Below are 24,197 nucleotides of genomic sequence, written 5' to 3'. Positions count from 1 at the left end.
CTTTGGGTACACTTATATCATCCTTGCAGTAGATTACGTATCCAAGTGGGTGGAGGCTAGAGAAACTAAAACTAATGATGCCAAGGCAGTGGTAGACTTTGTGAAGACCAACATCTTTGCCAGACATGGAGTACTAAAAGCAATCATCAGTGATAGAGGGACCCATTTTTGCAATAGGGTAGTGGAAAGCCTTCTCAGAAAACACAATGTGATCCATAGAACATCCACAGCCTACCACCCTCAGACGAATGGACAAGCTGAAGTGTCCAATACAGAAATCAAAGCCATCCTTGAAAGACAGTTTCTCCCAACCGAAAGGATTGGAGTTTAAGATTAGAGGATGCCTTATGGGCCTACAGAACAGCCTACAAGACTCCCATAGGTATGTCTCCTTATAGACTTGTCTATGGAAAAGCTTGTCACCTTCCAGTTGAGCTTGAGCACAAGGCATATTGGACCGTAAAGAATTGCAACATGGACCTCAAAGAAGCCGGACACCATCGCAAGCTGCAACTGCAAGAGCTTGAGGAAATAAGACGAGAACTCTTGGAACTACAAAACAAAGACCAAAACCTCCCATGACAATCATCTTTCAAGAAAACAATTTGAGGTTGGTGATAAAGTCTTACTCTTTGACTCTCGTCTGAAACTGTTCCCAGGAAAGCTGCGGTCTAGGTGGATTGGACCATTCATTGTAGAACATGCATACCCACAGGGAGCTGTAGACATCCGAAGCATAGAAACTGGAAAAATCTTCAAGGTGAATGGACATCGTCTTAAACCATACTTTGAAGGGTTCGCAGTACAAGTAGTGGAAGAAATTCCACTGCAACATCCTTCTGCCTAGAGGATCATGCCATGCACACCACACCCCAGGGGAGTATTCAGATTCCTTTGTTCTCTTTTTTTTTCTCTCTTCTTTTACATTGAGGACGATGCATGATTTAAATGTGGGGGTGCATATCTCTCTTCTTCTTCCTCCCTTCTTCTTCTCCTCTTCTCTTCTGTGATTTTTCATGCTTTCAGATTGCACAATTTTTTTTCTTTTTCCGTTCAGTCTTAAGATAATTAGCCACAGTTGAATTTTAATTTGTTTATGCCTTCAATAAAACACACACAACCACAACGTTCTTCTTCTTTTTGCTTTGCTCTACTCAAACTAATGAACTATGTTAGATGAGTTTTTCTTGCCATGACCCCATTGATGTGATAACTCTTTAAACTTATGTTGAATCAATTGCAGTGAGTTGTATTCATGTTTGAGAATTGCCTTTTGAATTGAATCTTTGAGTTTGCCAATGGTGAAAAATATATTGATGACCCTCAATTGATAGAGAATAAATTAAAGTTGTGTGAATGAACCTAATGTGACTTGATTTAGCAATTGGTGTTGATTTGCCCAAATCATTGAGAGAAAGAAAATTCAGCAAAGGCAAAGACCTCAAAAGCACAAATTGAAAATTGTTCCAATGGTCAAAAGACTATGAACAAGGCTAGTGGCCACTTGGATAGGTGACCAACTGAAAAATCTAAACCTTCAAATAAAAAATAGGTTGGTGACCTTTCCAAGCAAGATCTAAAGTGCAAAAGCCTGAATAAAGTACTTCAAGGTAAGGGCAAGTCAATACAAAAGCTAGAAAAAGTCTTAACAAACTAATGTGCATGTCTCTCTTGAGGAAAACAAATCCTAGCCATGGTAAGCAAAGGGAAACAAGGAAAAGAGGTAAGTAATCTTCATGCATATATTCTTCACTGCAATGCTTCAAAATAAGTGTCTAGAGTATGAGCTTAAGTGGTAATAAGGATCTAGAGGAAGAAAACTTATTTGACTATGTTTGTTTACTTGAGGACAAACAAAAGCTTAAGTGTGGGGGTATTTGATAGAGCATATTTTAGCCCATATTTTCATGATCTTATTGATGTTTATTTGCACCTGTTCTACCTAAATTTGTGGTTTTAATCATGTTTTGCAAATATTAGGTGTGAAGAGACAAATTGGAGAAAATGCTCTTAAAAACACCAAAAAGTGCCAAAAATGCAAAGAAGACCTTCGGCAGCACTTTCGGCCGCCGAACCATGCGTCCAGAGACGAAAGTCCACTCTTTCGGCCGCCGAATCTCTACTTTCGGCCGCCGAACCTTCAGAACATAGCCGAAAGTCCAGCCTCCGAAACACAACTTAGGCAGCCGAAAATGCGCTCTATTGCACTCTTTCCTTATTCAAGAAGCCATATCCCAAGTTGCCATATTTGAGGAGCCAAATAAGGAAAGTATCTTGAGATCCAAATCTTCAAGATTCACATTCAATTATTGGATTCCAAGATCTCCCTTATTAAGGAAAGAAAATCCAAAAATCACATGTTTCCTACTTAGTGCCATGCACATTCAAAATTCAAAAGGAGTCTCCACCTTCCTTATTAGTGCATGGGCAGCCTCTTAACTCTTAAGGCAACATCTTGAAGACCTAGGACAGCAATTAAAAGACCAAAGAGCCCTCACTTGCCTTCTATCACATGTGACTCGTTTTTGCCTTCACTCATGCACAAACAAGGCACATGCAACACCAAGGACACTTTGGACAGCCTCTAAAAGTCTCCTGGACTTCCATGAAACCCTAGGCAGCCTCTCAAGACTTATTTAAAGGCTTCAAGAAGACAAGAAAGATAGCTTTTCATCCTCCAAATTCGGCCAAGCAAGGGCAGCCCCTTCTCCACCTTAGTTCTTCATCTTCTTACTTTCTTTTCATCTATTTTCTGTTTTGGTTCAGCCATGAGTGGCTGAAACCCTCTTTCTAGTTGAAGTTTGGTTGAAACTAAGGTTGTTTAATGGGTTGTGAGATCTGAACAGAAACTTATGTCTTTGATTTTATTCAATATTCATGCAATTGATGCTTAATTCTAAGATTGCTTTGTTGTTTTGATCAAATTGGCCACTTGATTCTTGATTGCAAAGTTAATTGATTGTTGGATTAGGATATTTGTTAGTCCGTAATTGCTGAAAATATTCTGTCCATAGAACACTTGGTGTAAAAACCCAAGGAATTGTATGATCTAGCAACATCTCATGCGTTTGAGTAGCTAGGGTTTGGATCTTTCTTGTTCTTCATGCAATTGGCAATTGTTTTGATGCCTATGGCCCAAGGACGTTCCTTGGCAATTTGTTGATTAGTAATTGGTTAGAGGACGTTCCCTAATCAGTTTGTTCATAAGGAAAGACATGGTAGTGAGAAGCGTCTTCCACCCCCATAACCAACCTATTGAATCAATCAAGATAACCATGTTTCAATGATCAACCCAAACAACCAAAGTGGATCCATATCTTCAACTAGACTTTTCTCATATTGATTTCTTGTTTTATTTTAATTACTTGCTGTTTTAATTGCTTTCAATAGTTGTTAGTTAAATCAAATCTCAAAACCCCCCCTTTTACTTTTATTGCACTTTACTTTCATTCAGCTTTCAATTACTTGCTTTCAATTGTGTTTTCAATTAGTTCTCTTGGTCTTGATTGAGATAAATAGATAGGTAATCAATTCTCTGTGGATACGATCCTTCACCACTATCTGCAGTTGTAAATTGTAGGTAACCAAGAAGGTTATTTTTGATCGACTTCGACAACCGCTCCTGTCATGGGGTATGTGTTCAAGTGCAAGGAGTGGGGCCTTTGGTCTTTGCTTGCTGCCCAAGTGTCTTCAAGATGCTACCCAAGGTGCCCAAAACTTGCCTTCACACTCTCCTTGCCGCCCATGCACTAATAAGGAAGGTGGAGCCTCATTTGCAATTTAAATTTTGAATGTGCAAGGCATGAGGTGGCAAGCATGTGATCTTTGGATTTAGCTTCCTTAATAAGCTGGATTTTGAAATTCAAAATTTGAATATGAATCTTGAAGATTTGAATTTCAAAATACTTTCCTTATTTGGCTCTTCATTTGTGGCAACTTGAGACTTGGCTTCTTGAATAAGGAAAATGCTACTTGGAGATTTGAAATTTGAATTTCAAATTGCTTTGGCTGAATGTTCTTTCCTTCTTTGCCACTTTCCTTATTTAGAACTTTCCTTATTTAGCTTCACTTGATTCCAACTTGACAGGCTTGCTCTCCTTTGCTCCATTTAAGGCAGTTTTAAGGGTATTTTCTCCAAAATGTCCTTTTTCATCATTTTCTGCAAAATAATGTCAAGAGCACTAAATTAAGCAGAAATCATGTAAATAATCATCAAGAATATCAAGATAAAATGGACTAAAATATGTTCTATCAAATACCCCCACACCTAGCCTTTTGTTTGTCCTCAAGCAAATAAACATAGTCAAATAAGCTTTCTTTGCTACTTGATCCTTACTTCCACTTAAGCTCTTACTCTAAACACCTATTTTGAATCATTGCAGTGAAGAATATATGCATGAAGATTACTCACCTTCTTTCCTTGTTTCCCTTTACTTACCATGGCTAGGATTTATTTTACTCAAGAGAGAGATCATACATGCACATATTATTTGTTCATATAAGACTCTTTTTAGCTTTCGGATTGACTTGCCCTTACCTTGAAGTACTTTATTTAGTCTTTTGCACTTAGATATTGCTTGAAAAAATCACCAACCTTTTAACGTGAAGGTATATATTGGTGATACCCACCCCCAGTTACTCAGTTGGTCACCTGTCCAAGTGGCTACTAGCTCTGTTCATAGTCTTTCAACCATTGGAACAGTTTTGAATTTGTGCTCATGAGGTTTTTGCCTTTGCTGAATTTTCTTTCTCTCAATGATTTGGGCAAATCAACACCAATTACTAAAACAAGTCATGTTAAGTTCATTCAGACAATTTTCAATTCATTCTCTCTAATGAGTGTCATCAATATATTTGTCACCATAGCAAACACAAAGATTCAATTCAAAAGGTAATTCTCAAATATGAATATAACTCACTGCAATTGATTCAACATAAGTTTAAAGAGTCATCACATTAATGGGGTCATGGAAAGAAAAGCTCATCTAACATAATTCATCAGTTGAGTAGAGCAAAACAAAAAGAAGAAGACTGTGGTTATGTGTGTTATTGAAAGCAGAGACTGAAAGAAAAACTGAAAGGAAAAAAAATCGCAAACTGAAAGAAAAAGAAGAAGAAAAAATCGCACAAAGCTGAGAGGAAAATTAAGAGATATGCACCCCCACACCTAATTTATGCATTGTCCTCAATGTATAAGAAACATTAAAAGAGCAAAAGAAACTGAGTACTCCCCTGGGTGTGGTGTGCATGGTGCGATCCACTTGATCAAGGCTCAAGTAATTGGGGAAGGGAAAAGGGTCCCAACTGCATTGAGTAAAAAGTGTAGCACTCCCTTTGATTTTTTCATAGACCATCCTATTTTCTCCATGTACTCATGAAGTAACATGATTAGCATCTCTTCTTTCAGATGAGGTGTGCCTCTAGCCCTTATGTTTGCATTTTTGAGCACTTTCAACTTCAATTGATATTTCTCCATAGGTGGCTGCAATTTGGCATTAAGTTCAGTCAAAATAAATTCTATCTTATCTGGAGGTTTGGGAAGGCATTGATCTGCATGGTCCTTTGGTTTAGGTGCTTGGAATACCATTTGTTCCTTGTGAGCATGGACTGTTTGCGTTGGAAGGCTGAAAGGAGTTTCAGGCGATGGAAGCTGTGGTGAGAGGTTCGGCGGTCGAAAGGTGGTGGAGTTCGATGGCCGAAAGGAGGTGGTTTCAGTCTGCGCGAGGCTGATCTGAAGAGGTGCGATTGGCTCCCCCTTGTTCTGCGCATGGGTGCAGTCCACCTGTTGGAAGCAACAGTCAGTTTCTTTCAGTTCTGGCTCTTTTTGGCTCTTTTCCCTTCAAAGATCATTGTTCAGAATATCATCTTGATTCATATAAAAAAACATCTTTTCTCAAACAATTAATGATATCTAAACTATCAACAGGTTCTGTTTGACCAGTTTGTTTGGACAAATAGTATTCTGGTTGATTCTCTTCAGCAGCTTGTTCTTGTACTTGTGAACTTTCATCATCTGTCTCATCATCTTGAAACTCGTCCTCTCTTCTTATCATGGTTGCACTCATTGAGGTGGTCAATTGTTCCACCTACTGTTGGAGAGTTTGCACAGAAATCGCCAATGTCCTAATCTTCTCTTCAAGGTGTTGGTTGGAACTTGGAGGTTCTTCTTGAGCTTGATTTCCTTGATAATCCTGGTAGTTGTTATCCCATGCATAACTGAAGTTCGGATGGTCTCTCCAATCTGGATTGTATGTATTGAAGTAGGAATCATGTCTCAGCTGTTCATAGTATCCTCCAAATGCATGAGCTGCTTGGTCATTAAATCCTCCAAATGTATGTCTAGGCTGACTATTCCCATAAAGCATAGGACATTGATCAGTTGGGTGTCCTACATATGCATAGGTCCCATATGGCCTTGGTTGCTCAAATGCTTGAACCTGTTGAACTAGTCCTATGGCAAAATCTTTCATAAAAGATGTCAGTTCGGAAATCTGAGAAGAAGTGGCCGGTGTACTTACATCAGCCATGATTCAGATTTGTGATGGTGACTTCTTCAGAGGCAGATTCGGTGGTGCCTTTTTTTTTTTTGTTCAGATCTGCAATATGGTGTTCTTTGAGTTACAGATCAGGTCCTGAAAGAAAAATAAATGAGTTAAATCAATTCCCCGGCAACGGCGCCAATTTTTGACTTGCGGTTGTCGAAGCCGGTCAAAAATAACCTTTCCGGTTATCAATAATTTTAGAACTGTAGATAGTGGTGAAAGGATCGAATCCACAGGGAATTGAGAACTTACCTATTTTCCTTATCAAGACCAATAAAATAAACTGAAACAAAAATAAACTGAAAAATTTTTGAGCACTTCCAACTTCAATTGATATTTCTCCATAGGTGGCTGCAATTTGGCATTAAGTTCAGGCAAAATAAATTCTACTTTATCCGGAGGTTTGGGAAGGCATTGGTCTGCATGGTCCTTTGGTTTAGGTGCTTGGAATACCATTTATTCCTTGTGAGCATGGACTGTTTGCGTTGGAAGGCTGAAAGGAGTTTCAGGCGATGGAAGCTATGGTGAGAGGTTCGGCGCTCGACAGGTGGTGGAGTTCGGTGGCCGAAAGGTGGTGGTTTCAGTCTGCGCGAGGCTGATCTGAAGAGGTGCGATTGGCTCCCCCTTGTTATGTGCATGGCTGCAGTCCACCTGTTGGAAGCAACAGTCAGTTTCTTTCAGTTCTGGCTCTTTCTGGCTCTTTTCCCTGCAAAGATCATTATTCAGAATATCATCTTGATTCATATAAAAAACATCTTTTCTCAAACAATCAATGATATCTAAACTATCAACAGGTTCTGTTTGACCAGTTTGTTTGGTCAAACAGTATTCTTGTTGATTCTCTTCAGCAGCTTGTTCTTGTACTTGTGAGCTTTCATCATCTGTCTCATTATCTTGAAACCCGTCCTCTTTTCTTATCATGGTTGCACTCATTGAGGTGGTCAATTGTTCCACCTACTGTTGGAGAGTTTGCACAGAAATCGCCAATGTCCTAATCTTCTCTTCAAGGTGTTGGTTGGAACTTGGAGGTTCTTCTTGAGCTTGATTTCCTTGATAATCCTGGTACTTATTATCCCACGCATAACTGAAGTTCGGATGGTCTCCCAATCTGGATTGTATGTGTTGAAGTAGGGATCATGTATCGGCTGTTCTTAGTATCCTCCAAATGCATGAACTGGTTGGTCATTGAATCCTCCAAATGTATGTCTAGGCTGACTATTCCCATAAAGCATAGGACATTGATCAGTTGGGTGTCCTACATATGCATAGGTCCCATATGGCCTTGGTGGCTAAAATGCTTGAACCTGTTGAACTAGTCCTATGGCAAAATCTTTCATAAAAGATGTCAATTCGGAAATCTGAGAAGAAGTGGCAGGTGTACTTACCTCATCCATGATTCAGATCTGTGATGGTGACTTCTTCAGAGGCAGTTTCGGTGGTGCCTTTTTTTTTATTCAGATCTGCGATATGGTGTTCTTCAGGTTACAGATTAGGTCCTGAAAGAAAAATAAATGAGTTAAATCAATTCCCCGGCAACGGCGCCAATTTTTGACTCGCGGTTGTCGAAACCGGTCAAAAATAACCTTTCCAGTTATCAACAATTTTACAACTGTAGATAGTGGTGAAAGGATCGAATCCACAGGAAATTGAGAACTTACCTATTTTCCTTAGGGATGTAAACGGGTAGGGTATCCACGAAAATTAAACTACCCGAACCCGAACCCGATTTATATTAGTAAGATCCGAACCCGTTTCGAACCCGATTAAAAATTAATTTAAATTATCCGAATCCGTCCCAAACCTGATTATTATTATCCGAATAAAACCCGAACCCGTTTAATCTTATATATTTTAATTAATAATTTATATAAAAGATATTTTTTATTAATAATTTTCATTTAAAAAATTTAATATTTTTAAAGAATATTTAAATTTAAATTTTTAAATATAAATATATAAAAAAAATTTATAAATATTATTGTAAAATATATTTTTATATTAAATTAATTATTTATATAAACGGGTTCGGGTAGTGGGTACCCTGTACATAAAACCCGAATTCGATCCGAATCCGCAACGGGTATTATTTTTAAAACCCGAATCCATCCCAAACCCGATTAGAACTACCCAAATCTGTTCTATTAGGGTTCGGTCGGATCGGGTACCCGAAAATACCCGATTCGTTGCCATCCCTAATTTTCCTTATCAAGACCAATAAAATAAACTGAAACAAAAATAAACTGAAAAAGAGATAAACTGAAACGAGATAAAATTGAAAGCAAAATAAACTAAAAGCGAAACAAACTGAAAGCAAAATAAACTGAAAGCAAAACAAACTGAAACGAGATAAAACTGAAAACGAGATAAACTGAAAGCGGAATAAAAATGAATTGCAGTAAAAGTAAAATGGGGGTATGAGATTGATTTGATTAACAAACTACTGAAAGCAATTAAAATAAGCGAATAATAAAATAAAAGAGAAATAAATAACAAGAAAGCTCTAGTTGAAGAATTGGAACCACTTCAGTTGTTGGGATTGATCATTGACACTTAGTTTCTTTTGATTGATTCAATAGATTAGTTATGGAGATGGAAGACGCTTCTCACTACCATGTCTCTCCTTATGATTAAACCAATTAGGGAACGTCCTCTAATTAATTACTAATTAACAAATTGCCAAGGAACGTCCTTGGGCCTTAGGCATCAAACAATTGTTAATTGCATGAAGAAAGAGAGAGATCCAATCCTAACTACTCAAACGCATGAGATGTTGTTAGATCATACAATTTCCTTGGTTTTTACTCCAAGTGTTCTTATGTTTGAATAATTTCAGCAATTAGGGACTAAAAATTATCCAAACTAACATATTATTACCTTGCAATCAAGAATCAATTGGCCATATTGATCAAAACAACAAAGAAACAATGGAGTTAAGCATGAAATTGTATGAATATTGAATAAAAAAAGATAAAGAATGTTTGATCAAGTCTCCCAATCCATAAAACAACTAAAGTATTACCTAATCTTCAACTAGAATAAATGGTTTCAGCCTCTCATGGCTGAAACAAAAACGAAAAATAAAAGAAAAGAAGAAAGGTAGAAGAAGAGATGTGAATCCCGTAGGTGCCTCCAAGGGGGCTTCAAAGAGCATGGGGAGGCTCCTTATATGTGTTTTTATACTTGAAAAGTGTTGCCCTAGATGATACTTGCTTCCTAATTAGTGAAGAGGCAGCCCAAAGTGTCAAGAGGCTGCCCAAAAGACTTCAAGAGGCTGCCCAAAATGCCCTTGGTCCAAGATGTGCCATCCATGCACATGTGAGAAGGGAAAAACGTGGGGCATGTGTTCAAGTGCAAGGAGTGGGGCCTTTGGTCTTTGCTTGCTGCCCAAGTGTCTTCAAGATGCTGCCCAAGGAGCCCAAGACTTGCCTTCACACTCTCTTTGCCGCCCTTGCACTAATAAGGAAGGTGGAGCCTCCTTTGCAATTTGAATTTTGAATGTGCAAGGCATGAGGTGGCAAGCATGTGATCTTTGGATTTAGCTTCCTTAATAAGCTGGATTTTGAAATTCAAAATTTGAATATGAATCTTGAAGATTTGAAATTCAAAATACTTTCCTTATTTGGCTCTTCATTTATGGCAACTTGAGACTTGGCTTCTTGAATAAGGAAAATGCTACTTGAAGATTTGAAATTTGAATTTCAAATTGCTTTGGCTGAATGTTCTTTTCTTCTTTGCCACTTTCCTTATTTAGAACTTTTTTTATTTAGTTTCACTTGGTTCCAACTTGGCATGCTTGCTCTCCTTTGCTCCATTTAAGGCAATTTTAAGGGTATTTTCTCCAAAATGTCCTTTTTCACTATTTTCTGCAAAATAATGTCAAGAGCACTAAATTAAGCAGAAATCGTGTAAATTGTAACGACCCGAAAATTCAGACCGCTACCTGCGCTAGGATCCAGGTCGGCTTAAGGCCGCCGGGACCCGTAGCAAGCCTAACATACATCCTGTAAACCTGCTTAATCCCATACATGATCAAGAATATACATAAAAATTAAAACTTTTCTTTTATATATTCTATCATACACCAAACTCAACCTGTGCATGCACTGAACATAATCATAGTCATAACCATGACCCCTCTGGAAACTCATCAATGCCCCAATGGGTGATATAACATATGTTGAGTTGGTTTACATAAACATTACAAACATCTAAGATCATGTATAAAAAGGAATACCTTACACATTGGGTCAAGCACAATCTCTAATCCTCAATATCATCACATACATTACTATTCATAACTTTACAATTTATCATGTCCACACTCTATTTATTACAAACACATGACTTCATGACTCTTGCCGACCTCCTGGTCTTCCCTGTACCTGCAAACCTGGGGGATTAGGGAGAGGGGTGAGCTACTAGAGCCCAGTGAGCAGAATAATTAAAACATTTAAAACATATGATAACATGGAATGCATCACATCACAGCTAATCACATCAAGGATGAACTTGTCACCAATAGCCCTCTACATAGTCCAACTGTGCCAGAATGTAGAATGGGTCCTGGTCTTTCTCTTACATAACATAGCATAACAGTCCAACTGTGCCAGAACGTAGAATGGGTCCTGGTCTTTCTCTAACATAGTGCCAGCGAACGTAGAATGGGTCCCACTGGTCTTACATTCCGTACCGTACATATCACATCGTCACATCATAGATCGAGGGCTATGGATCATCCAACATTCATCCGCATCAACATTAAAATATGCAATGCAACATATTCGTGAATTCTAATGCACACAACCTAAATCATCACATGGCATTCATGATGCATGAACATGCTCAAAACCTTACAATTGATTTACTTTAAAACGTAAAGGTTTATTCTACTCACCTCGACTAGCTCTGACAAGACACTGGAGCAGCTGACTCACTGCTGGGGTCCTCAGTTCCTCGGGTCTGAACCTACACAGGTGGACTCAAATGAGGGACCAAACAACTAGAACATAACTCTAAAAACATCCCCCAAAAACCCTCTAAAACTCCTCAAAACATCCATGCAAAAACATGCAAAGGAAGGCTGGACAGGGTACTTTCGGCGGCAGGTTCGGCGGCCGAAAGTCCCTTCAGAGCCGAAAGTCAGGCAGGTTCGGCGGCACCTTCGGCGGCCGAAACTTCCAGACAGAGACGAAACTCATGCATGTTCGGCGGCACTTTCGGCGGCCGAAACTCCCAGATAGAGACGAAAGTCCTCTTTCGGGGGCAAGCTTCGGCAGCCGAAAGGCTGGCCTCCCAAGCAGGTTCGGCTGCCGAACCTGGTTTCTGCCAAAGGGCAGAAACTTGGTTCCTCATGCACATTTGCCTCCCAAAACCATCCAAACAGACATAAACCTATTCTACAACATACATACTCAAGCATACAAGTTCCTAGGGGCTTCAAACTAACTTAAACCCCATCTACAACACATCAAGCATCCACATTGCTCATAAACACATATAAAACCCATAAACCTAACCATGAGCCAAACATGCATTCTACCCCATAGATCTACTCAAAACTTACTTAAAACATGCCATAAGCTCAAGATCGGTCCTTACCTCTTGAAGATCGAGAGAAGAACGACCCTAGCTCGGAAAATGGGAGAGAGAGAGTTCCTTGAACCTCCAAGCTCCAAAACTTGCTCAAAAGCTCAAAACCTTCAAAACAAAGTTGCAAACTCATAAAAATCATGAAGAATGGAAGGAAGAAACTCAAGATCGGTGAGGGACGGCGGAGAGCTCACCTTGGCCGAAAATGGGGAGAAAAGCTCGCCCGTTTTCGGCTAAGGGACCCCTTTATAGGTGGCTGGCCAGGCCACGTTCGGGAGCCGAAAGTGCCTCCGCATGCATGCCATGTTAGGCGGCCGAACTTGAGGTTCAGCGGCCGAACCTGGACTTCCCTCACTTATGCTTTCGGGGGCCTAAGGCACACCCGAAGCGCATGCATGTTCGGCGACCGAACCTGAGTTTTCCTCCAAGGTTGTTTTCATGCAAAAACTCATTTCCTTTCATGTTTAAAACATAAAACACACTAAAACATTTTATGAAAATATGGTTTTACCCTTCTAGAGGTCTCCGACACCCGAGATCCCACCGGACGGTAGGAATTCCGATACCGGAGTCTAGCCGGATATTACATAAATAATCATCAATAATATGAAGATAAAATGGACTAAAATATGTTCTATCATTTACTGGGGCTGTTGGGCTAGATAATAAGAACTATGCACCTTTCTGAGTCGAGCTCAGGTCGTTTGGGTTGATTCTTATATGGTTTTCGCCGTGATTGGCCATATGAATCTCAGTGGGTGATTGAAAATGAGAACTCCGGTGATGAAAAGATCTCCTTCATTTTTCACAAACGACGCCAATTAATGATGAGATCCAAGATTGGGTCCAGGCTTAAGGTATCTTTTGATAAGATTGGTTTGTCTCTCCCTTTTATTTCCTTTTATCCCTTTTCTCTTTTGTCCTTTTGTGACGTGTAACCACCGTTCTACGCTCGTACTCTCCTATCACATTCACGTTAGCCGTACATACCGATGTACTGCATCCTTTCCTTTTGTCAGGCGGCCATTTAATTCCATCTAACGCCACTTGGAAATGATCTCATGCATCACAAAGTTTGTTATTCCATGAGAATTAACGGATATTCGAGACTAGCGCCTCATGGGTAGGTTTACGCCAAGCCTGACTTGCCTGGATAAGTTCTGGGCTTACATAAGGTGTAGAGCCGCATATTAGTCCCTCTGGGAACTTAGCTCGGTCCTTCTGGCTTGGGCTTCCTCAAGTCCGAGTGTCTAGAACCGACAGTCATCAAAACTTTTATTTAATTTTATAGAAACCAATAAAATTCAATGAAAAGTTACAATTATATCAATAGGTTTAACTAAAATATAGAAACCAACTATTTGTTAAAAAAAGTACTTCGTTTTGATCAATTTTAGTTTTTTTTAATCAAATATTTGTATTATAATAATAAACTTAAAGTAGAATTTAACTACAAATAAGATTAATAATTTTAAATTTTAATAAACTGTAATATTAAATAAAACATGTAGATAATTTTTAATACAATAAAATTTAATTTAAATAAGAAATCAATGTAATTAACCAATCAAATAGAATATTTTAATCAGTTTTTTTTTATTATTTTTATTGTCTAATTAACCATTTATACAGAACATAAAACATAAGAGTAAAGTTTTCCTAAATAACGGAGGATGCAGGCTGGTCCAACGGGTCATGCCCTCTCAAAAATTTTTAAAATTACTTTAGTTATTTAAACAATTTTTCTAAGATAAAAGAGAAAAATTATTATTAAATCTCTTAATTTTTTAAAAAATTTCATACTTTATTTTTCTTTAAAAATTATTCAATTAAAATATTAATATATTTTATAAAACCAAATTCTTTAATTTTTTATAAATAAAAAATTCACTAATTTACTTTTAATATTTGGCCTATTAGCAAAAAAAGAGCTAATGTTTATGTTACTTTATATTTTAATCCATATTTAAATTTTTGATATATTGATTTTATATATATTTGGACTTCAGATGTAATTTTAGTCAATTTTCTAAAACTAAGACACATATAAAAATAATATTAACTCTCACTTAATTATAATTAATTGATATATTTAATTTCATAGACAAGCAATTTAATCGTTAAACATATACCACACAACTATCAATGAATTATTTTTTGAATAATTATAAAGATTTTATAGCAAACATGTTATTTAACTAAAATAAAAGATCCAATAAAGTTAATACACATCACACAAAATATTTTCAAAATAACAAAATACACAAAATAAATTCAAAATGTATTATCATATAAAAAATAATTAAGAATAACATGTGTACTACAAAATTTTCATAATTATTATTAGAAAAAAATTCATCTATTGTTCAAGATATTTATTACATATTTAATGATTGAATTGCTTATTTTTCACTAAAATATATTAGTTAACTAGGATTAAGTAAGAGTTAGTATTATTTTAATATGTGAAATTAGTTTACATTTAATAAAAAAATAATTAAATATTGCACGTGGCATGCTACCCAGTTTTCACATTTTAATTTTGAAAATCGATAAAAATTAGATTCAAATATAAATATTGAGTTAATTTTTCTAAAATTTAAAGGTTTGAATTAAAATAAGAATGACACAAGCATTTGATATTTTTCAACCAATTGGTCTTAATATTTATATTTTTAGTCTATGTAATTTTAATTATACTTATTATTTAGTTTTTCTAATTTTAAATATTCTTATCATTTAATCCTTCTAACTAAGATTATAAATAAGTTAACTAATGATTTCTCTAATGAATAGAGTATAATTTGATTTTATAAAATACAGATGCATTTTGATAGAGTGATTTTGATATAGAAACAAAGTAGTGAATTTTCTAAAAATTTAGAGATTTAATAATTGATGTAGCCGGAAAACAGAACTATGTTGTGATTGGCTAGACCTGCGAGAAAGAAAACGTGGGTACCCACTCCGATGCTAAAGTCAGTATACTGAAAAATGGGGTGAATGCAATGAATTACTTAGAATTTGAGTAGTTATAAGGGAATAGCGTACATTTGCTTATGTTATCTTTCTCGTTTTATATTGTAAGAAGCTGGAGATACATATAGCATTTGCTAGTAATCCAGCGCTGATGTGACCAGTTACTTGATAAGGGATATCGCCAGTTAACGAGCCAGTGATTCCGCGATTACAGGGTTATTGGGATTCGCTGGACTGTGCTTGATAACGGTAACTTTATGCCGAGTCCTGCCCTGTCCAAAGGAGGGCGAGTCTTGATGATGAACTAGGTGTTAAGGTGTCTGGGTCTTCCTTTCCTCAGGCGAGACCACGTTACTCATTTATCAGATTCTTGTCACGTGAACCTATTCCATGGTGAAAGCTCATAGGTTTCTTTGGGCGATTGTTATGTAGTATCAAAGATCCCCTTACTGCCCTTTGTTTCTTCATATTCAAAGGTGATGATTTGTCTTTTTGGTTTAGGACACGTTGCACGATTTGGTTAGTCTTTACTATTTGCATTGTTTTGCCTGCCTTTAGCCACTACAGTTGCCTTATTTCTCGGGCCATATTTAAAGATTTGTTGGCTATGCCACTATATAAGAATTCTTAATTCTTATATCTCTTTTTTTGTTTACAAGTGTCATCTATGGAAGAAATGAATGGGTCACTCTCTTTTCTTTTGCTAAGGATAACCAGATCTATGTGGGGATAACCAAATCTATGCGGAGGATAACATCATGGTCAGCTAAAGACAAGTCTTTATGAAGGTGCAAGCACACTGCTCAGCTCTGTGTATTGGATGAGGATTGCCTCCAATTCGAATATAATGGCTTTAAGCACCATGACCCCTTGGAGGGGGTTTGGATTGTGCAAGTTTCATTCTAATGGGCAAGCCAGGAAAACAAATCGAGAAATGGTCCCCTTTATGCGGTTTTTTTTAGATACTGAAGAGAACCCCACCAATCAAGTTTTTTGCCAATAACGTATTAGATGTTTAGAAAATTATGATGTAATAGAGACTTGCGAGGTTACTGAAATCTTCCTTTTCCCCTTGTGATCTTTTGTAATGAAAATACATATTATGCATATCTATTCTTAGGTGTTTGTTTGTTTCGTATATGCCTTTACTGCTACCAATAATTTAAACAATCGGCTGAGAGGCTACCTCCCAACCAAACTATGAATTTGGTGACCATCGTTTTTTGCCCAAAGAAGGGGGCTAATGCACATTCAGTTTGTAGGGCTTAACACTCGGTTAACAATCATAAAATAATTTGGAGAATTTATGCAAAACAGGATTAATACCTGGGCATGTGGCCTGGCGGACTCTCGCCTTCTAATCATAAAATGCCTTGCAAAAATTTTGCAATAGGGGGTTTTCACCCAGTCACTTGTCTTTAAACTTGGTCATAAGACTCGCCTCATTAATATTTGATTGATACCTTCTCCTATTGGGGATTGGTATACTCGCCTTTGTGGCTAGCGTAAATGACTTCATCAATGGGACTGGTGCTTAGATAGTGGTCTGGCAGAACTCACCTTGTGACCTGACTTGGTAGAACCCGCCTTGTGACCTTATTCAGTGGGACCAATGCCCAGATTGTGGTCTGGTGGAACCCGCCTTGTGACCTAGCTTGGCAGGCCTTGTGGCCTTGTTTAGTGGGATCAATGTCCAGGTTATGCTCTGGCGAAACCCGTCTTGTGACCTAGTTTGATGGAATCTGCCTTATGGCCTTATTTAGTGGGACTAGTGCCTAGATTGTGGTCTTGCGGAACTCGTTTTGTGGCCCTGTTTAGTGGGACCAATGCCCAGATTGTGGTATAGTGAAACCCGCCTTGTGATCTGCTTGGCGAAATCCGCCTTGTGGCCTTGTTTAGTGGGACTAATGCCCAGATTTGTGGTCTAGTGGAACCCGCCTTATGATTTGGCCTTGTGGCCTCTTCTGGTCTTCTTAAACTTTTTGAGGAAGGCAATTCCATTTTTCCTGACAAACACAATATTTGAAAAAATACCTCGTTAATTTATTATTGATAAAATTTTCTCATATTACAGATATTTCAAGAATAGGGAATGACTTGACCATCTAGCTTGGCCAGCTTATAGGAACCTAGGTAAATGACCTTTGTGACTCTAAATGGTCCTTTCCAGATCTCGCCTAACTTACCAGATCTGACACTGCCACTTGTTACATCTATTCTTTTAAGGACTAGGTTCCCCACATTAAAAGCACGTGGCCTGACCTTATTGTTGAACATTCTAGATATTTTATTTTTATAAATTGCTATTCTAATTACGGCCTTTTCTTATAGGAATCCAGATTGGTCCAAATTGAATTACATTTCTTCAGAATTTCCTAAAATCTCAAGGTGTTGTGCCCTGAAGCTGCTTGCTTGGACTTCCACGGGGATGACTGCCTCGACCCCATATACAAGAGAAAAGGGCATTTTTTTTGTAGCTGTCCTGGGGGTGGTCCTGTATGCCCACAGTATGTGAGGTAATTCCTCGAGCCAGTTACCCTTGGTTTGGTCGAGCCTTTTCTTTAGCCCTTGGAGGATGGTATTGTTTTTCACCTCCGTCATTCCATTGGTCTGGGGGTGATAGACTGAGTTGAACCTCAAGCCAATTTTCTATTTGTTACAGAAGGTTTTAAACTTGGAGCTTACAAAATGAATTCCATTATCAGTGCTCACTATCTTTGGGATTTCAAATTAAGTGAAGATGTTTTTTGCTGACGAAGGAGATCGCTTGTTAGGTAGTGATGGACTATATTGCCTCAGCCTCTGTCCACTTGTTAAAATGTATTTACTGCCATGATTACAAACTTTCTTGACCCGAATGCCTTTGTGAATGGGCCAAGGATGTCTATTCCCCACTGAAAGAAGGGCCAGGGACTTTCAATTGCTACTTGCATTTCTCTTGGAGGCCTTGGGATGTTTGCATGCACTTGACATCTTTAACACTTCTAGACAAACTGCTTCACATCTTGCATTATCATTAGCGTGTAATACTCTTACCTAAATGCTTTCCAGGAGATTGTTTGAGCTCCTTCATGGCTCCTGCAATCACCTTTATGGATATCCTTTAAGATTTTCTGGCCTTCCTCCTCTATAACACAATGTAGCCATGGCTGTGTCGAGGACCTGCTATACAACCAACCATCAATTAGTGCATATTTATAGGACTCTCTTATTAGCTATTTGGTTGATAACTCATCGACTAGAAGATCATCTTATGTCAAAAATTTATATACGAGCGTCATCCATGATTCTCCCTCCTCTACGGGAAAACACTCTTTCACATTTGTCACTGGAGTGTTCAACTCCTTGAATTGAAACGGTTGAGTCAGGTGTTGTTCACTCGTTGTCGCCATCTTGGCTAGAATATCTGCCTCTTCATTATTGCCTTTGGCTACCTAGCAAAGCTCGCAGTTGCCCTGCCCATCTTTGATCCTCTCCATTAGGACTGGACCTTTTCCTCGTATTTGATAAGATTCAGTTCTCGGACTTTAAATTGTCCCTGACACTTATTAACAACTAATTGTGAGTCACTAAAAATAGTGGATTTTTATATACCTAATTTCTTGATGATTCTTAGGGCCATTATTACAGCCTCGTACTCACCTAAATTATTAGTGGCATTGAAGATGAGCTTTGCTGCATACCGAAACTTTATACTGGCTTGAGACTGCAATAGGATCCCTACTTCGGAACCCCCTGCCCTACAAGCTCTATCTGTCCAAACTTTCCACTCTTTTATGGTTGATTCAGGGGACTCCGAAGGCTTTAACGAGAGTCATTTTTGCAAAAAAAAAAAAAAAAAAAAAAGCTAGTACCTAGACTTTCATGGCCTTTTTTAGAACATGCTTGATATCATAAGCTGACAATATTACCGCCTAGGTGGATAATCGCCCTGACAGCTCCAGGCTATGTAGAACCTTTTGCAGAGAATAATCTATTCTGACTTCTATGGTGTATGAATTGAAGTATGATCGTAGCTTTGTGACTGACATTAGGACTGCAGACGCCAATATTTTAAAAGGAGAATAATTCAGCTCTACCCCCTTCAAAACTTGGCTGGCATAATATACTGGGTTTTGTTATCCATTATTTTCACAAACGAGCATCGAGCAAATTGTTTCTTATGTCACAGACAAGTATAGAAACAAAACTTCGTCTTCGACAGGCGGGCTTAACAATGGAGGAGATGATAAAAAGATTTTCAAACTTTCAAAAGCCTCTGCACATTCTACTCTCCATTCAAACTTACTTTTGCCTTTTAAGGCTTTGAAGAATGGGAGACACCTTCTAGCCGAGTATGATATGAAATAATCTAGGACAGTGACTTGCCCATTCAACCTTAGTACTTCATTTATGGTTTTAGGTGCTTCCATCTTTTGAATGGCGTTGATCTTCTCATAGTTTTCCTCTATGCCTCTTTTTAAGATTATATACCCCAAAAACTTCCTAGTTTTCACCCTGAAGGTACACTTTTCAGGGTTTAGCTTCATACACACCTTGTCCAGTACGTCAAAAACTTTATGGAAATCTTCTAGATGGTCTTTCAAAGATCAATTCTTTACTAACATGTCATCCACGTATACTTTGACTATTAACCCCATCATATCTTTAAAGATTCCTGATACCAGCCTTTAGTAAGTCGCCACTGCGTTTTTTTAATGCAAATGGCATTACCTTGTAGCAATAAGCTCCTTCATCTGTTATGAATGCAGTCTTCTCTGTATCCTCAGTGTCCATCATGATTTGTTGGTAACTTGAAATGGCATCAAGAAAGGAAACCACTACATGACCTGAGGTCGAGTCTATTAACCTGTCAATAGATCGCAACGGGTAATGATCTTTTGGACATGCTTTTATTCAGGTCAATAAAATCCATGCAAATTCTCTATTTCCCGTTAGCTTTCTTCACAAGGACCGCATTGGTGAGTCATGTGGGATACTGGACTTCCTTTATTAACCCTGCACTCAAAAGCTTATCAACCTCTTCTTTAATCACTTGTTGCCTCTTTGGTATAGAACTTCTTTTCTTTTGTTGGACCAATTTTACTGTTTTATCGACAGATAGCTTATGGGTGATGAGAGTCGAGTCCACACCTGTTACATCTCCTAGAGACCAAATGAAAGTGGTTACTCAATTCTTTAGCAACTCTATTAAATGAGTCTTTGTTTCACCGGTTAACGCAGTACCGAATTGTAACTTTTATTCCTTACCTAACTAGACCTCCTCTACCGATTTTGCTGGCTCTAGCTTTACATGAGATTTAGCTTCTCTAACAGATCGATGGTCATTGTTGCTTTCTCAAGACTTTTTGTTGGGTGTCTGTAACCTTCTTTAGCCAACTTCAGATTGTCTCAGACTATAGTTATTCCCTCTAGAGTTGGTAACTTAACACTACAAAATAACAGACTATCAGCAATGGATTTTTCCATCGCTGATAGTTAAAAATCCATCGCTAAAACTTTCAGCGACGGATTTCCGACGAACTCAAATCCGTCGCTTAAAGTCATGTCGCTAATTTTTTCCGACAGATCAGAATTCCGTTGGAAACAGTAGCAATGGATTTCTGATGGATCTGAACTCCGTCGGATAAATTTGTGATGGCTTTTCCGAAAGATAATTTCGTCAGAAATTTTTGCAACGAACAATCCATCGGAAATTGCAAATTCATCTGATGAACAATCTGTTGCTAATATGTTGGAAATAATTAGAGACAGAAAATTTACCTCATAAATATTAAAACATTTTAACAAATATTCTCACAAATCCATCGCTAATATGTTAAAATTCGATCACAAAAAATAATTTCCTGCTTTTATTTAGATATTTCTTGTATAATCAAATAATTTATAATTAAGAATCATATTTAATATAAATCAAATATCATTCATAATAATTATAATTAAGGTTCATAATACTTAACAATATTCATAAAATTTAAAATAAATCCATAATGTTTAACAATGTTCATAAAATTTAAAATAAATTCATAATACTTAACCATGGTCATAAAATTTAAAATAAATCCATAATACTTAACAATGTTCATAAAATTTAAAACTAATCTATGAATTTGTTGAACCATCTGATAGAGAAGTAGAATTTGCAGTTGTGTTATACGGTGAAGATCTTTTTTTGTTCTTCAATGATTTCATCTAATCTTTTATTTGCTTTTCTATCTACACTTACATTTGCTCCTGCATTTGCTACATATCTTCTTTCATTTTGATCCGGTTTTGCTCTAATATTTGTTCAACCTCCTCTAAAGAAAATATAGTTTGAGAAGGTCCTCCAGGATGAGCTGATGTGCATGAGAAAGAGGTAGTTGGAGTTTCTGATTTTGCAATATCAGAAGATCCAAAACCATAAATCCTCCCTTTACTACTTCCAGAAATTTCAATCCACTTATTCAAATCAAAAGCAGACTGACTCTTACAATTGTCATTCACATTTTCAGTAATGGCACTCAAATAAGCTCCCTAAGTAAAAAAAGAAAACATAATAAATATTTCATTAACTATACACAACTAATGATAACATAACAAATAGAAAAATAATGTGATAATAATAAATAAGCAAAAAGTAACTTACATCAACTCGTGATTTTCCATCAATAAAAGCACCTTGACTCCCCTTTTTTGTGTGAGTTGCACTAAATAGTTCAAGTTGAGTTGGTTGCCTACCTAACTTCTTTGCCTACAAAAAAGAAATAATCACACAACACAAGATACATGAATAATTTCTAACCATCTATATAAAAACAAAATTGTATAAATAAAAGTAAGAAATAAAAGAGTTATACCAATCTATTCTCATGAACCTCCAGTTTTATTGAACCACCAGAGTGTTTCGTAATAGTCCCATCTTTTTCTACGTTTCTATTTGCTTTACCAGCTTCTGATTTCTTTCTTCACTCTGGTGTACTCCAATATGCAACAAGTTCATTCCATATCTCTGCCTCCATCCAATCTGGTCCTAAATTGTATAGATAAGCAACATCTGTCTTCTTGTGCTTGCGCAACAATTCGCTCCTAACTCTATTAAGAATGTCTGCACTCTTTCTTTACCTATCTTTTCCCAATCAATTTGAACCATATCTTCTTCACTCTCATCCCATACATATCGACTCTACAAATAACAATCAGTGTTATGTAAATTTAATAAACTTAAAATGCATATTAAAAATTTTAGAATATAAGTTGTATTTACCCAAAAAAGTCCAAAGAGCTTGTCTTTTGTCTTTAAAGGTATTTCTGACCAAGTTTTTCATGGAGCAGTATAGCACATCTTAATGTCATTAGTGATTGATCTAGTAACTGTGGAATCTAAAAACTACAATATTTTTATATATAATGAGTAGTTGTAAGTAATAATACTTATTAAATCAATAGCAAAAAGTTGTATATGACTTACACATTTCCTTTCAATCTAATCAATTGTCGATCAGACGGGTTTGATGGGATAGGATGTTCCAAGTTCGGACCTCTAGTTTGAACTGATGATGAGGAGGATGCATTTGCTTGCTCCCCTAATGCTTGTGGAGTGTGCTCCAGTGTTTCCTCTTGCACCTGTACTGCCTCATCTGTTTCATTCATAGAGAGCTGCTGGCTATGTCCTCTAACTCTAGATGATACTGCTCTTCGAGGCATCTAAAAAAATAATTGTCCATAAGTTTAAATTAACAATAAAGACAAACAATATATAAAACCATAATCAAATATTAAGTCTATGAATATATATATAAACCCATAATCAAATATTAAATCTATGAATATTCATAAAAGTATGATATACTTTACAATGTATCATTCAGAATCATCTTCTAAGTTGACTTTTGATGCTAGATTATCTGGCAATCCTACATACTTTCCATCCAAATCTTTGAAATTGTTGCTCTCTAGGCTCTTGCACTTGGTCTCTATCTCATAGATATTAATTATGTTGAATTTTATATGAAATTTCATTATAATTAATTATCAATTAACAGTTACATGGCTATATAATAAAGTTTAACATATATTTTGTTGTTGCATTGACATTATGATTACCATCTATAAGGGAAAAATTTTCAAATCCTTATTAAATTATTAATTCTTAATAATGGTCATCCAACACTCTCTACTAAAATGTCTAGAGTGATAATTAGTCCTACTACCAGAAATCTCAAAAATCCAACTTCCAAGTATAAAAAATAGCAGGCCACCAATTAGAAATTAGCTTTTTCAAGTGTTAAAAGCAAAGCTTAGACAACAGATCACTTTGTACAGCATATCATGGACCACAACCTTAATAAATTGTGACCACATATTCATCACTACTTGAAAAAGATTGATGTCATTGATCAATAGATTAACAAAAGAATAGCAGAGATTTATATGTATGCATTACCTTAGAAAATGATCACAAACAGTGTCGAGTGATTGTCAGGGTTCAAAAAGATTCAGACACATTGACCTCTGCTTGTGAAAGGTAGAATCTTTAGTGCTTTACAAGTGTCTTCTTATCATTATCACAAAGGCAGTGGCCAATCAATTAAATAAAGAGACTTGTCCTGTAAGAATAATTTCAACCATGCATGAGTAAGTACAGTAAACATATAGAAAATTAGCTTTCCTCTTATCAATACTTGAAAAGCATAAAACTAGATATTTATATAAACTTAAGGATCACAGAAAGCTAAGTATGTCTGTATCAAATAATCACCACAAATATCACCTTAGTTCTAGAAAATAACATTTCATCTCACTATAGGAACAGATATGTATTATCAAGCTATCAGCAGATAAGAAACATATTGTAATACCCGGCTAGACTCCGGTATCGGAATTCCTACCGTCCGGTGGAATTTCGGGTGTCGGAGACCTCTAGAAGGGTAGAACCATGTTTTTATAAAATGTTTTAATGTGTTTTTATGTTTTAAGCATGAAAGAAAATGAGTTTTTGCATGAAAATAGCATTGGAGGAAAACTCAGGTTCGGCCGCCGAACATGCATGCGTTGCGGGTGTGCTTTAGGCCCCCGAAAGCATAAGTAAGGGAAGTCCAGGTTCGG

This window comes from Manihot esculenta, chromosome 2 (assembly GCF_001659605.2).
Source record: "Manihot esculenta cultivar AM560-2 chromosome 2, M.esculenta_v8, whole genome shotgun sequence".
NCBI lineage: Eukaryota > Viridiplantae > Streptophyta > Magnoliopsida > Malpighiales > Euphorbiaceae > Manihot > Manihot esculenta.
Note: the sequence above shows the minus strand (reverse complement) of the source record.